The 13,964-nt window shown below is 47.0% G+C and overlaps 1 pseudogene; it reads right to left on the minus strand.

Moving 5' to 3' along the window:
* Positions 1 to 914: 914 nt before the first annotated feature.
* Positions 915 to 2,286, minus strand: LOC116565139 (annotated as a pseudogene).
* Positions 2,287 to 13,964: the final 11,678 nt, after the last annotated feature.

Genomic DNA, 13,964 nt, shown 5'->3' on the forward strand with positions numbered 1-13,964 from the left:
CCGGGTGTGGTGGCTCATGCCTGTAATCCCAGCACTTTGGGAGGCCGAGGCGAGTGCATCACCTGAGACCAGGAATTCGAGACCAGCCTGGCCAACATGGTGAAACCCCATCTCTGCTAAAAATACAAAAATTAGCTGGCATAGTGGCGTGCACCTGTAGTCCCAGCTACTCGGGAGGCTGAGGCACGAGAATTGCTTGAACCCAGGTGGTGGAGGTTGCAGTGAGCTGTGATCATGCCACTGCACTCCAGCCTGAGTGACAGAGTGAGACTGTCTCAAAAAAAAAAAAAAAATCATGAGATTGGCTGGGCGAAATTGCTCATGCTATAATCCCAGCACTTTGGGAGGCCGAGGAGGACAGATCACTTGAGGTCAGGAGTTCGAGACCAGCCTGGCCAACATGGCAAAATCCCGTCTCTACTAAAAATACAAAAGTCAGCCAGGCGAGGTGGCGCATGCCTGTAATGCCAGCTACTCAGAAGGCTGAGGCAGGAGAGTCGCTTGAACTTGGGAGGCGGAGGTTGAGGTGAGCCGAGATGGCGCCACTGCACTCCAGCCTGGCGACAGAGCGAAACTCAAAAAAAAAATACATCGTGAGATTTCTTTTGTAATCGTTTTTTAGCTCATCAGCTATTGTTAGTGTATTTTATGTGTGCCCCAAACCAATTCTTCTTCCCAGGTAACAAGAAGCCAAACACGGGACACCCCTGATACAAATGGATGTTCCTCCCTCTCGCACCCAGAAGACTAAGAAGCTGAAGGAAGAGGCTGTGTTTTCTGTATCCCAGACTCTGGGGAACAAACGAGATGTCACTGAAACTCTCCCCATGGTCGTTTCGGCCACGTCTCCATCACATTATAGCTGGCAAGGGTGCAAGCACAACCCAGAATTCTTTTCTTTTTTCCCACTTGGGAAGAATGCACCAACACATTCGCATTTATTTTCTTTTTTTTTTAGCAAATGACAAAGACCCAGTTTATCAGCTTTACTTTTTTAAACCTAAGCTTAACATTACATATTTAAACAATTGTCAAAACTTACTAAGTTGCCAGCATTCACGCACAGCTAGAAAACATCCCGTAATTTATATTAAACCAGAAATGTATTACCATTAATGCATTAATATCTTTCACTACTAAATACTGAAAGAAATGGAAATTATTTCTGTAGAAGATTCGTCCTGGTAATGTTAACTTCACAGTAGGCCGACATTACGTGACTCACGTTTCAGACACAATGAAAAGCACATGCTGGTGTGAGTGTACCATCTTGTCCTACACTAAAGAGTCAAGAATCACTTTGGAGTACATTTAATAAAAAAGCAAAGTGCATACAGAGATTTACAACAATTTTAAAGACAAAAAAAAATGGTCCTCTTATGTGGTCCTAACAATAAACTCAAAAGTCTATGACAAATAGAGGCTCCGATGAGCTGCTTATAAATACTTTAGGTACAATTGTACTGAAAGTCGAGTTCATTTGGAATCTTCAAAAAGATGTTCCTGTTAATCCTCAAATGGTGCTTGTTATAGTTAACGGTTCTGTTAAGTGCACGCGTTGAATTACTTGCTATCCAAGTGCAGCAGCTGCTCCTTACCATTTATCGTTAAGGACTCTAACTGGCCGTCTTCAACTTCTACTCTTTCTTGACCATTCTCGACAATTCTCTTTGTAGTGATTTTTCTGCCATTAACTATTTTAGTTGAAGTGGATATCGATTTGAAGTTGCCCATCCCGCTACCACCAAATGACACAGCAGAAAATGAAGTGAGGCCTCCGTGACCCAGTGATCCAAATGAAGTAAATCCTATATCAAAAGAAGGAAATGCACTTCCAAAAGATGGAAATCCACTGAACGTGGAGAAGAACGGCCCCATCCCTCGGCTTCTGCTTCCTCAGGGACCCCTTTGATTCCCAAAGAAGTCCTCAAAAGAGTCTTCAAAGAAGTCAAATGAAAATGGGCCCCTCCCACAAAAAAATCCCTGAAGACATCATCTGGGTTACTGGATATGAAGCCAAATTCAAATGCACTGTCAAAATGACTTCTACCTCCTCCTCCACCATTTAATCCTTCCTTGCCGTATTTGTCATAGATGTCCTGTTTCTTAGCATCTGACAGCACCTCATACGCCTCCACTACTTGTTTGAATTTTCTCTGCTGTCTCTTTATTCTCAGGATTTTTATCTGGGTACCACTTCATTGCCGGTTGACGATATGCCTCTTTAATATCCTCGGGTGAGGCATGTCTCTGCACGCCTAGAACTTCATAGTAATCCACCGCGTTTTAAGAGATTGTTGGAATAGGTCCGAGGATGAAGGCAGTCGGTGGTGGGATGCAGGGGAGGCAGGGTGATGGCCTGCATCTCCCCACAGCTCCAGCACTGCTGCCACAGCCCAGAATTCTTAATGGAATTGTGGACGTGGGAATTCCAACAGAGGATGAGGTTTGCTTTTGATTACAGGGCACTGGTTCACTAAAAAGGACATCAGTAGGCTCTCTGGATAAAAGCTACATTTATCCTGATGTGGAGAGAGGTCTTCTGGGCTAAGGTCAGTGCACACTGTCTACACCACGTGTAGTGCAGTGTGGTGTAGACAGTGTGCACTGACCAGCTCACAAGACCTCTCTCCACATCAGCTGCGGGTGCTCCAAGTCACCCACGCACTCTGAGCCCGTCTCCTCATCTGCAAAATACCAACTGGCCTAATCCTCTTAGAGATTGTTTAAGGATCTGGTGAGAAAATATTTTTACAACTACTTTTTAAACGAAGTCTTAAAGAAATACAAAATATTTTATTAGCCCTTTCTCAATGGCATGAACACAAAATTCTGCTTAAGAAATAGCATCATGAGGCCGGGCACGGTGGCTCACGCCTGTAATCCTAGCATTTTGGGAGGCCAAGGCGGGCAGATCACCTGCGGTCAGGAGTTCCAGACCAGCCTGGCCAACATGGTGAAACACTATCTCTACTAAAAATACAAAAATTAGCTGGGCATGGTGGCAGGCACCCTGCCTGTAATCCCAGCTACTCAGGAGGCTAAGGCAGAAGAATTGCTTGAACCCGGGAGGTGGAGCTTGCAGTGAACCGAGATCACACCACTGCACTCCAGCCTGGGCAACAGAACAAGACTCCGTCTCAAAAAAAAAGAAAAAAAGAAAAGGAATGCCACCATGGACAACTCCCATGATTTTGTGAGCATCTCAAGAGCATTTAATTAGGTTGGCACGTCCTTAAAGGTATTATTTTAAATATATATGGGAGAGAAAGATACGTGTGAGGTTTGAGAGATGCCGCTTAGAATGCAAATACATTCTGTGACATGCGGGGTGGGGGCCGACTGTGGAGGCAGAGAGGAGAGAGGGAGATTCTGAAAAAGGAAGCTGCCAGGATAACAATTCGAGGCCAGACTGGGAGAGAAACGCATCCAGACCTCCTGGGTAAGGATAACTCTCACATTTACATGACAGCTTTGATTTAGAAAGTGTATGCTTTCCAAAGCAATTCGGCGAATGGGGTTCACGGTAGGAATTGTTGCAGGGTTACTGAGTACAGCGAATACCAAGGTGAGTTTCATGACAGAGGCTACTGAGGGACATTTTTTTTTTTTTTTTTGAGACAGAGTCTCACTCTGTCACCCAGACTGGAGTGCAGTGGTGCAGTCACGGCTCACTGCAGCCTCGACCTCCCAGGCTCTAGCAATTCTCCTGCCTCAGCCTCCCAGGTGTGCGCCACAATGCTCAGCTCATTTTTTACTTCTTTTGTTTTTTAGAGACAGGGTCTCACTCTATCACCACAGGAGTGCTGTGGTACAGTCACAGCTTACTGCTGCCTCAAACTCCTGGGCTCAAGCAATTCTCCCTCCTCAGCCTTTGGAGCAGCTGGGACTACAGGTGTGCACCCTATGCCACCTAAATTTTCATTTATTTTTCAGAGATGGGGTTGCACTTTCTTGCCCAGGCTGGCCTCAAACTCCTGGCCTCAAGCAGTCCCCCACCTCAGCCTCACTGGGATTATAGGCGTGAACCACCACGCCTGAAGGGACTTTTGAATTGGCATTTAGAAGAAAATGCAGCAAGTCCTGAGAGACTGAGGACTCTGCATGGCCCAAGGCCTGGTCTGAACATAAACTGTACCTCTATTAAGGCCCATGTGAGGGCCCCGAGGTGCCCCGGCCCTGGAGTCGGGAGATGCGGGTCCCAGGCAGTGCTCTGATGGGCCTTGGCTGGGCAAAGCTGCTGTCTGGGAGCCAGTTTTCTGCTTGGTAAAATTAGGACAATATGCTCTATCTTTCGGGGTGGCGAAGGGGTGTGTGTGAGGAGCAGAAGTAATGCATGGAAAGCAAGCTGCTGTTCCTATTCAAATGTGCCAGGCCAGTTACTGCAGAGGTGTACACTTCATGAAAACACCGTCCCCTTCACCAGGCTGCAGAGATACCGTGTTACAGCACATCTGAGATGAGAAGCCAGCTGACCCTGCTGGAGGACCTGGACCCGACTCACGGTAAGAGCACGACAGGAAGAGGGGGAAACACCTGCTTCCCCGGGTGCCAGGGCGCACAGAGAATCTTCACTTGGCTGAAGTCTCGCGGTGAGTCTGGGGTTTAATTCAGAGGATTGGAGAAGGCCAGCGCCATGGGAACTGTTCAGAATGGGGGTCCAGGGCCAACAGAGAGAACCCTCACTGTGTTCAGGAAGAAAGGCGAAGCTTTGAGCCAGAATAGCTGAGCTAAGCATGAGGTCGGAGAGGGAGGAGTAGCATGCAGAAAGTGGGCCACGAGTCGGGAGAGGCCTGGCGAGGCAGGCTGTGCCCACACTGATGATGCAGGCACCTGGGGCCAGGGCGTGGCGGGGGCACTGGCTCACGGCACAGGGCCCAGCCTTATCCCCCCCACCACCCATCACGCCTGTCCACACCTTTCTGTGCGGGTCCTTGCCCAGCCTGGCCACGCTCCACTGGCATCCACGGCTCTGCTCTTTTCCTCACCTGCAAAGGGCAAAACAAAGCAGGCAGTAAGGTTAGGCCAGGTGAGAGGCCACTCACCCTGGCCAGCAAGTGTGGGTGAGCCAGGACAGGCCAGTGCCCCAGCAATCCGGAAGTCCCCTTGGAACAGATAGAAGAGGCAGTTCCATCCAGCAAGAGCCAATCCTCTTGCCCACTTACCAATCCCAGTCTCTCCGCACAGACCTCCAAAGCAACTCCCTGGGCATCTTCAAAGCCAGAGGCCTGGAAGTGCTTCAAAGCCAGAGACCCATGTGCTCTAATGAGAGACAGCCCCAGGTCCCACTTCATCTCCTTGAGACAACAGCTTGTGCTTGCTCTCCCCACGGCCACCTTCCCTTCCCGACTGCCAGCAGCAGCCAGCAGATCGCATTTCCATGCAGCAGCTCAATGTGCTCAGCCAATGCATAAAGGAAGCCAGTGGAAGGTTATCCATAAATAATGGATCAAACAGTGAGGGTGTGAAAGGTGAATATTGGATGTTTTCCGGGAGTTTGCGTAGTCATTCATATACATGTAGATTTTGGAAATTTCCAAGAAGGAAATATAGCATGTGGCATGTCTCAAACTTGATTGTTCTATAGAAAATATTATGAGCTGGCTGGGCGCAGTAGCTCACGCCTGTAATCCCAGCACTTTCCGAGATCACAAGGTCAGGAGATCAAGACCATCCTGGCCAACAGAGCGAAACCCTGTCTCTACTAAAAATACAAAAATTAGCTGGACGTGGTGGTGCGCGCTTGTAGCCCCAGCTACTTGGGAGGCTGAGGCAGGAGAATCACTTGAATCTGGGAGGCAGAGGTTGCAGTGAGCCAAGATGGTGCCACTGCACTCCAGCCTGGAGACCGGGTGAGACTCCATCACAAAAAAAAAAAAAAAAAGGAAAACATTATGAGCTCAACTGTGCTTCCCCAAAACTCATACATTGGAGCTCTAACCCCCAGTACCTTAGAATGCGACTGTATTTGAAGATAAGGCCTTTAAAATGGGAATTAAGGTAAAACAGGGTCATGAAAGTGGGCCCTGATCCAGTATGACGGGTGTCCTTATAAGAAGAGGAGATTAGGACACAAACAGAGATGCTGCATTTGCGCAAGCTCAGATGAAGGACCATGTGAACACACAGCAAGAAAGCAGCCACCGTCACCTGCGAGCCAAGGAGAGGATTCAGAGAAACCAAGCCTGACAATGGTTTGGTCTTGAACCTTGGTCTTGAACGTCCTGCCTCCAGAACTGAGAAATCTATTTCTCTTCTTAAAGATCCCGGTCTATGGTATTTTATTATGATAGCCCTAGTAAACTGATGCAGAAAACCTCTTAGTATCTGCATGATCAGTTTGGGATGTGCTGAAATAGTATTATTAATAATTTCGATACTATATTACTTATTTTTATTTTTATTTTTTTGAGATAGTGTCTTGCTTTGTTGCCCAGGCTGGAGTACAGTGGCATGATCTCGGCTCACTGTGACCTCCACCTCCCAGGTTCAAGCGATTCTCCTGCCTCAACTTCCCGAGGAGCTAGGATTTACAGGTGCCCACCACCACACCTGGCTAATTTTTGTATCTTTTTTTTTTAGTAGAGACAGGGTTTCACCACATTGGGCAGGCTGGTCTTGAACTCCTGACCCCAAGTGATTCACCCGCCTCAGCCTCCCAAAGTGCTGGGATTACAGGCGTGAGCCGTCACGCCCAGCCCAGTGCTATTTTATTAAAGTTTTATTCTATGTGTCTATTTTTATTTTTTGGTTGTCTAGTGTCACTGATTTCTAAGCACTAACTTTCCCCACCTTTGGTTGAGTTCTTTGCATCTGATGCACATAAATCCTTAAATAGTACCTACTCTATAAATAGACAAACGCTTCCTGTGCATTCTCAGCCTGCACTCACCATCCCTCCCCAGCCAGCTACTGTGGTGGCTTTGTACCATGTCAGCGTGCCTAAGCTGGAACTATGTTTCTCAAAAATCTGACCAAAATGTGGAAGGGAGAGTAAAACAGCAATCATGTTTACAGTCAAAAAGTCTGTGTAGGGCCCAGCACAGACAGCGCTGTGGTGGCTCACACACGACGCCCTGCACCCACTGGCTCCATTTATTGTTACACGGCAGCGGCTGTGCCTGCGTTTCCTCAGCTCCCACCAGAACCGCTTCTTCAGCTTCTCTGAATCCCGGGTTTATGAGCAATTCCATGGTGAAGGGCACCAGCTCTTCTGTAGATCATCGTCATTGTCAGAGCTGGAGTGCTGGAGGCCTGAGGGGCTGACAGGAAGGCGTCAGTTTCCGTCCATCCTCAGGGGTTCCATCTCCTCCCTGCAGGTGCGGCTCATGCCTGCCCTCTCCCACTTCACATCCATGTACCAGCCCTGCTGACTTCAGGCCCACTTCAGGACACAGGGGCAGCAGGTGGCAGCTCTCATAACAATGTGTATCTTAATCTCTTTAATAAATTCCTGGTTTTGGCCAGGTGTGGTGGCTTCTGCCTGTAAACCCAGCACTCTGGGAGGCCAAGGCAGGCAGATCACCTGAGGTCAGGAGTTTGAGACAAGCTTGGCCAACATGGCAAAACCCCATCTCTACTTTAAAAAAAAAAAAAAAAGGCCAGGCACAGTGGGTCATGCCTGTAATCCCAGCACTCTGGGAGGCTGAGGCGGGTGGATCACGAGGTCAGGAGTTCAAGACCAGTCTGGCCAAGATAGTGAAATCCCATCTCTACTAAAAATACAAAAACTTAGCTGGGTGTGGTGATGTGCACCTGTAATCCCAGGTACTCAGGAGGCTGAGGCAGGTAAATAACTTGAGCCTGGGAGGCGGAGGTTGCAGTGAGCTGAGATCATGCCATTGCACTCCAGCCTGGCGGACAAGAGTAAAACTCCGTCTCAAAAAAAAAAAAAAATAAGTAAATTCCTTGTTTTGCTCAAGGTGGTTTTGCGTCTGTAATCAATGTTGGAACCATCACAGGTGCTGCTTCCGTAAAAACCTAAAATGTGTGGCACTGGCTTTGGGACCAGGCAGAGAATAGAAGGTAGAAGGGCTTTGAGAAGTGTGTCAGTGAGGGCCCAACAAACATGATGAAAATATTACTGAAACCTGGAAGACAGAAGACAGGTTTATGTAGTGGTGAGAAGTTCAGCAACGCTGAAACCCAGGATGACTTGGAAAATAGAAAATGCATCAATGAGCTGCATGACTGAGTGGAGGGAACTGACAGCACACAGGCCACCTAGCTTCCAGATGCCGCAACAAAGTAAGAGAGAATGGGCCGGGCGCGGTGGCTCATGCCTGTAATCCAGCACTTTGGGAGGCCGAGGCAGGCGGACCGCGAGGTCAGGAGTTCAAGACCAGCCTGGCCAACATGGTGAAATCCCGTCTCTACTAAATATACAAAAATTAGCCAGGCCTGGTGATGGGCACCTGTAATCCCAGCTACTCAGGAAGCTGAGGCAGGAGAATCACGTGAACCCAGGAGGCAGAGGTTGCAGTGAGCTGAGATCACACCATTGCACTCTAGCCTGGGTGACAGAGCGAGACTCTGTCTCAAAAAAGAAAAAAAAAAAAGAGAGACAGAAGGGGCATGAGCTAAGGAACCAATGGTGAAACATAAAGGTGGCATGACTTGCAGGATTTGAAAAAAGAAAAAAAAAAAAAGATTTCTCATTCCCAGCCTCTCCAAATGGCAAACACCTCGAAAATTAAGAAATGGCTTGTGGTTCTGGTTCCAGTTAAGATAGAGAGAGCCAATGCCATGTAGCTCCCCAACGGGTTCCTTCTAAGAACCCCAGAGTGGATACGTAAAGCAACTTAATAGGAAGTCTGCAAGGAAATAATAGCAGGCGGGTTGGAGAGGGACAGCCAAACTCCAAGAAAGATGAATCAGGTGGGGAGTTTCCTCTTTTCCCCCTTCCACGTCTCTTGACATAGATTCAGGGCAGCCAAACCCAGAACTGCTTAAGTGGCAAGACAGGAAAAGTTTCAGGAGAAATTCTCTTTCTAATCAGTGGAATAGGAACAGGGGTCCCTGCACGGCAGAGCGAATGGGGTACATCTGGCTTTAATCCATCCTGACCTGTCCTGATGCCATAAAGGAGTAAGACTTAGGGGTCTTTGGGGAGGAGATGAGTATATTGCACAGGGAAGGGTGTGAGTTACTGTTGCCAGAGGACAGGCTGGTGGACTACATTATCCAAACACGGTGCAAGAGCACCCCCCAGCCCACCTGCTCTTTTCATAATGTGATCTTGTCATCTCCCATCAAGAGGTGAAGTCTATGTCCCTTCCCCTTGAACCTGGATGGGCTTTTGTGCCTGCTTTAACCAAGAGAGGATCAGAGAAGTGACATTCTGTGACTCTAAGACTAGATTCTAAAAGGCAATGCAGTGTCCTGCTGGCTTTTCCTCAGGACACTCACTCTTGGAAAGCAGTGGCCATGCCGTCAGGAAGCCTTGACCACGTGGTGAAGCCCCAGCTGAAGTCCTAGCCCCAGTAATGCCCAGGCTGTAAGAGACAATAAGAATGAATGATTTTTGGTCTTTTATGCCACTAAAGTTGTGATTGTTTGTTATAAAGCAATAGCTATATAACTATCTACCAAAGACCTGAACTGTAAACCAGGAAGCCAGTTACTTTACAAGAAGGATTAGGTCTTTCCAAAGACTACCTACTCCATCCTCAGCAGCCCCCACCAGTATCCAGGTCCCTTAGAGGCTGCTGGGTGAATAAGAAAACAGAGCACAGAGACCCACAGGCCTGGTGACACCTACTGAAGCTTCTGCCCCAAGCTGCGCGCACCAGTGACTGTCGTTTCCCTTCCCACCCAGCCCCCAGTGCTGTCTCATTCCTTCTGGAGAGGGTTTACGTCTACCTATCTCCTGCTCTTAATAGTCGATCTTTCCTAGATAAAGCAAGCACCACAGATTCATGTTCTTCCAGGTTAATATGCTTACTATGTTCAGCCTCACAGAAGTTACTACAGATGTCCTGATACAACGGCCTCACAGAAGTGACCATAGATGTCCTGACACAACACATTGATTCACTGGGGACATCTCTCCTCAGTCAGTAATTTACTAATTATTCATTATTCTGACTTCACCCTCTACCTTTTGCTTCTTCTTCATTGTAGTCTGAGAGGTTAACTTATCTCCGAGTTGTGACTGCCTTAGTGTCATCCCATGGACTGATATACATGGTCCACCCCACATATCAGCCAAAAGCAATGCCTAGTGTCCTGTTTGGGTGCCAGCCAAAGGGTGCTCATGCATCATATCTTGAGAAACCATGAAGTTTAGCACATGTAGTTGTTCATCTAATATTTTCATTCTGAGGCACATGGGGCTGATTTGCTGCGTTGAGCCACGCTTTAGCATAACCCCTCTGATTAATCAGTCTCGGTCCCTTGTTATAGGACCAACAGGTTCATGTTCCCACTGTGCAGTAACAGATCCATTACACAGAGACAGGAGGGTTTGCAGCAGAGAAAGTTTAAGAATCACGGGGTGCCAAGCAAGGAGATGGGTGGAGACTCTCAAATCCATCTCCCCAAGGAGTTCTTGGCTGGGGCTTTTAAGGGGATCATGAAGGGCAAGGGGCTGGGTAAGTGGGGTCGCTGATTGGTCAGGGAGGGGGATAAAATCATCAGGATGTGAAAACTGCATTCTTTGGTGAGGCAGCCTCTTGTGGGGTCCTTTGGACCAGCTGAGACAGTAGTTTCATCAAGATGCAGGAACTAAAGGAGTCGCTCAAAGGGACAACTTAATGTTTCATAATTCTCAAGTTGTTTTCTATAGAGCAGTGAAGGGGAACTATAATCTTGTAACAGGGTCTACATGATACTAGGACAACAACAGTTGTTCTCAAACAACTCTGAGGAAGCAGATCAGAGCTGGCTAACCTCACAGTCAATGCTGAATGTGATGCAAGCTGGGTTTATTTTCATGTCTCTCCCTTCCATATTCTCTGATTAATTTTATAAAGTTGATGGGGTCAGTTTCACCCTTTTATTCAATTTTCTGTTCCTTTTTTTTTTTCAGATGGAGTCTTACTCTGTTGCCCAGGCTGGAGTGCAATGGTATGATCTCGGCTCACCACAACCTCCGCCTCCCGGGTTCAAGTGATTCTTCTGTCTCAGCCTCCCAAGTGGCTGGAATTACAGGCCTGTGCCACCACGCCCAGCTAAGTTTGCATTTTTAGTACAGACGGGATTTCTCCATGTTGGTCAGGCTGGTCTCAAACCCCTAACCTCAGGTGATCTGCCCACCTCGACCTCCCAAAGTGCTGGGATTACAGGCGTGAGCCACTGCGCCCAGCTGCTTTTTAAATCTTTCTACTCCCTTCCCCTCAATCTTATGTCATGGCACTCTCACATAAGTACTAGCTGTGCTGACAAACTGCTTCAGTTCTTTTAGGGAAGCAACAAAGGTTAAATCCTTACTTTTGGCGCAGAACTTACTTCAGTTCTCAGACATGTGACCTCTTGGAGCCTCAGTTTCCTCATCCGCAAAATGGTGACAGCCACTACTGTCACCTGTTTTCTTCCCAAAATGTTCAAATAATTTAATGTGGGTGAGAACACGATGAAAGGCTTGGCAAGCCACACAAATGTCAGGAAAGCATGCAGATAATTTCCTACAAGAATAATTAGGCATTCATTTTCATTCATCCAACTGCGACCTTTGTTCCTTTCTTGCATCTAATTAAGTTAGAGAAATGTCAGGTGTAGAATTCTTAGGGATCAGGGTTTTCTTTTTGCTGGGCAAGAAAAATATGCCCTCAAGTGCTTTGGGCAAATAGTTAATTCAGTTTTCCTGTGCTCTACAATTAAAGCCTTATCTGGAATAGTTATGCCTTCGTATCCTTTCAGCCATTTTGATGCTAATCAAGAAAAGTTCAGCAAGGATGAAACTCTAAATATCTAGTACTTTATTTCATAAGCATCTTCATTAATAGTTATGGCTCATTACATGACTGGCCTTCTCAAAAGCAAGAGGAAGCAGATGTCATGCAAGCCCTTGGGGAAGGAAATTTGGAAACCCAAATAAGTAAATTTCATTAGCGATCTCACATGAAATGATTGTGGGGTGCAGGCAAATTTTCCCCTGGCTTCCAGCAGGAGGGCTTTGTCCTCGTGTGTAACCTTTCAAAGGCCGTGGCTCCTGAGAGCCATTTTTCTCCACAGCAAGGATGCTTTTGCAGCTGCTGTAAGGTGCAGGGATTTCATTTTAAATACAAAATATGCTCCAGTTTCTTTAAGAACCTGCAGCTGTTTGGCCACTCTGTGCAAGAGGCTGAATGTTGTGCATTGTCCCTGGAGCTGCCTTAGACCAAAAGCAAAATATTTTCCACTTCCAAGAATTGGTGAACGGCCACCTATCAGAGGAATGTAAAATAGTTCTCCAATTAAGCTCCATACCTACAGAATGCACTTTGAATGTGAGAAGAAAGGGGCAGCAACTTAGCAGAGCTGCTCTTTAAAAAAGCTGTTCTCGAGATGACAAAGCTCTGTTCAGAGCAGCCTACAGCCCTATTTCTGAACAAGGAAATACCTGCATTCAAGAGGACTGCAAAGTCCTCATTCCCTCTAGGCAAAAGGAGAGAGAAAAGTTGGGATTGTTCAGTGTTGTTATCCAACGCTGAACATCTAGAAGAAGTGAATGCCTAACTCACAAGTAGTGTACGTGGTCAGTAGGCAATAAATGTTATTGAAGGAATGAGCTAATGAATACCACAAAATGCTACCATTTTAGCTGTAAAGGTGATTTTCTTTACAAAACTCCATCCTGAGTTCAAGCTGTTCTTTACGGTTCTGAAACTCAACTCATACCTGTAGATGGATGGCGGGAGAAGGGGTAGGCTCACCTGGAAGTCCACCTGGCAGGTTAGCTGCAGCAAACCTGGCAATACTGGGGGTGAGACTTGGCATTTAATGGGATCAGAGGTCCTGGCGGGCTTTCCTTAGATCCCGTGACCTCTTCTATTCATGCACTTCAGAACAACTATTGGCCAAACGCTGGTTTATTGCCAGGCTACCACTTTTTCTTCTTTTCAAATTATTCGGAATTGACCGCACCAAGTTAGCTACGTCCCAAACACTTGCACCAATTATCTGTAACACCAAATGTCAAATCATGGTATTTAGTTGTGTTCTGGAGGAATATTTGAGTCATGATTCTAGATTATGGAAATCTATAGAAAAAGAAGTCGTGGCATGATTGCCATTGTCTTCAACCTCTTCTGTCTTGCTTTTGTTTCTATCAGAGAAGGAACAGAATCAAATTGTCAAGGTCTTGCTTTATGCCATTTGGTTGTCACATACAGCCATTTCGTTTTTCCCCTTTCCAATGGGACTCAGGTGGCAAGGTGGCAACTTTCAGCAAAATACTTTGCACAGAACCAAGAAGTCCTTGAGAGGGGTTACCTTTGGGGCCTAGGACACAAGCTTACACAAAAGAGGGTTTGGTGCACAGAGGGGCTGCATTTGACCCCCTTCCTCTCTGTGTTCCAAACCAGAGGTTCTGTGGTTTGTCATGGTGTAATTTCTACAGTAACACGCTGAATGCTGGACAAAGTGAGCTGTCATGTAGGCGTTCGATGGCATCTTTTTTGGTGTGTGGAGCAGCTTAGAGACAAGGTGGGACTGAAGCCTGCAGTCTCCCAGAGTGGGACACCAGGACCCCAACAGTAAATGTCTTAACCCAGAGCTGTGACTCGCAGGTATCTGCCGGGAATCCTCATCTCACTGCATTTGCCCAAGAGCTGAAGGGACTTTTACAATAAAGCTCTTCAAACTGGAAGGGAGTGACCATTTAAGATCCTTGTAAGGTATAAGAAGATAAAGGAAGGAGGAAGAGCCAGGAGAAGGGAAAGGGAATATTCCATCAGCTACTCTCTTCCTTTGAACCTAACCAGACAGCCTCACCAAGCTCACAGACCTTAGAGTCCTTCAGGCAGCTGTGACATCCAGGGGTC

This window comes from Sapajus apella, unplaced genomic scaffold, assembly GCF_009761245.1.
Source record: "Sapajus apella isolate SASKATOON/1434 unplaced genomic scaffold, GSC_monkey_1.0 scaffold39, whole genome shotgun sequence".
Taxonomy (NCBI): domain Eukaryota; kingdom Metazoa; phylum Chordata; class Mammalia; order Primates; family Cebidae; genus Sapajus; species Sapajus apella.